Source organism: Augochlora pura, chromosome 6, assembly GCF_028453695.1.
Source record: "Augochlora pura isolate Apur16 chromosome 6, APUR_v2.2.1, whole genome shotgun sequence".
NCBI classification, from domain to species: domain Eukaryota; kingdom Metazoa; phylum Arthropoda; class Insecta; order Hymenoptera; family Halictidae; genus Augochlora; species Augochlora pura.
The window spans coordinates 15,062,648-15,065,096 of NC_135777.1; the positions used below are offsets into that span (position 1 = coordinate 15,062,648).

At 47.7% G+C, this 2,449-nt stretch overlaps 1 pseudogene; it reads right to left on the reverse strand.

Annotated features, from left to right (window-relative positions):
- Positions 1 to 6: 6 nt before the first annotated feature.
- LOC144471889 (U1 spliceosomal RNA) lies at positions 7 to 152 on the reverse strand (annotated as a pseudogene).
- Between the last annotated feature and the right edge of the window lie 2,297 nt (positions 153 to 2,449).

Here is a 2,449-nt window from a genome sequence, read left to right on the forward strand (position 1 = left end):
TTCTGCGTGGGGACTGTGACCGCGCGAGCCCCACACTTTCAAAAATTAAACGCACAAATACTCTCAGGAGTATTCGCAGGCGTTCAGCACGTGGCCTCCCGCCCGGGGGAACCACCTCGTTGATCATGATATCCCCCGCGCCAGGTTAGTATGACCCGACCAATTTCCAGGGGCCCTGATTAGCCCTCTAGGTCTTATCTTCACCTGCGAGAAACAGTGAACAGCGAAACTCCATCCATCGGAATTTTCGGCGAACCGTTGCAGCAATAATTGACTAACGAGCCGCGCGATCGATCGTTCTATTGTCACGGGGAAATGCTCGATTACGTAAACAGCAAGAACAACGCGGGAGATACGGTAGAATCTCTACAATAGGATCGCATTAATTCCAATTTGAACGTAATGGTTCGAGATCATAGATTCGCCGTGCGAACTGCAATTGATTTAATGGAACGATTCGTAAGATCCTAAAAAGTTTAATAAAGTAATATTATAAACAAGTGAACCTTTTGCAGTCAACAGTGGCTTTCACACGTGTATTATAGCAACGAGCTGACGAGATAAGAGATCGACGGACTGTCCTGTTAAAACATTGAAGCGCGCCTTTGTCACATCATCGGATCGCGTCCCGTTACTCGGATCGTGTCTCGTTACACTAACTCAGCAACCCGCAAAACTCGATTCCCTTTTCTGTCTCTTTCTCTCTGGGAACGAGCCCCCGGTCAATGGACGCGGAGAAATAGCAAAGAATCGATTCGATGTTCAATTAGCGGCGCAATTTCATTTCGCCGAGCTTAATCCCGCTTTAACGCGAACGTATATATGTATATAAATTCTGGACAAACAGAGGCCCGAGGAGGGGGTGTACCTTCTTCGGGCTCGGTTAGGGAACTTCCGTTAATCCGCCGGCAATCGTCAATATTTTCCGAAGTGTTCGCTTTTAGAGGCGTTCCGCGGGCGGCCTCGCCGCCGAAATTGTCGAATGGAACTACACCGGTTCCCGGCGCGGTGGTTCCGCGCCGCGCGAGGAAGTAATTATCCGTCAGGACCGGCCGTAAAATCGTTAGATCAGAAGCAAGAGCAACGGGAACTCGACGGCAAAGTGCTAACATTGCGCGCCGTCGGGAACTTCAGGACTTCGACGAGGTGGCTCGTCTTTCAAGTTCATCGAGTTTACGAGACTCGGCGTAGTTCGATTACACGCCCCCGGGCACGGGCCCGCTGTAACGCAATATCTATATCGAAGTAATCAAGCTCACAATATCCCCGATTTAGGCAGGAAATTTCTCGGGGAGGGGGTGGCGGCGTGGCGGAAGCCCGAGCGATTGCACGCGGCGCGGCGTCGAGTTTCAAATTATGCGGCACGACGAACCCTTGGATCGCTACGCGTGAACGTGTAAATCATTCTCCGGCGCTCTTTTCACGCCGAACGAAAAACTTTCTTCGGGCACACGTGCTGGTCAATGCGATCCACCTCACATATTTTTTGCTGAAACTGTTTTTTGATCGTAAAGACATTTATACTGGAATAATTTAACGCAAGTACCATCGGTGGTACACGTTTACGTATTTATTGAATGCGCTAAATAGGTCGATTTTATTACAAGCTTGAGACTGAAGAATATAATTCAGTTATTTTATTCCGGTTTATAAAGCAATTACTTCTCTACATCGATCTACCTTACGAAAATAATTGTTTATGCAGAGTGACGCTTCGTATGTATATAACAGCTAATCAATTTTTAAACAGTAGAATTCACATCGGTTTAATAAAATATTCGTGACACACGTAGGAACAAATGTTTTCATTCCAAGAGGTTATTCGCCGTTTAACGTCTTCGTTGACACAATCCACTTTTGAACAATATTTTATCAATCCTCGTAACGTACCTCGGAAATAGTTCCATAAAGGAACCTGGGATTATAACATTCTTACTTTATATTTTCGCAACGCCGACGTTTTATAAAATCTGAACAAGAAAAGTGGAAGGCGTCGCCGCCGGAGTTTCAAAAAGCAGTAACAAACTCTATCGACTTTCGAGCATGAAGAAAGTTCTCCGGGAATTATTGGTAACTGTTATCGAACAGCAATTCTTTGGGCGACGAAAATATCGGATTCCGCTCTCAGCCCGAGCGTACGAACTCTTACGGTGCTGAATGCTCTATCCAGGCCGGTGGAACGCTTTCAGGGACCGTCTTGGAACGCAGTCGCGTGCTGCCGGTCACGTTCCGTTGCATTCACCGACCGAGTGTACCTATCCTAACCGAGCCGTAACTAGACCGCCGGTGCAAATCAACCCCAAGCCTCCGCTGCACGAACTCAAATATTAATTCAATAGAGCAGACATCGTCATAGTAACCGTAAACACCGCTCGAGACCGCTCGGAGGCGCGCGACCGAACCTCCTAGATCCCGTTTCACCGCGAACGATTCACGTTACTTCGGCAAG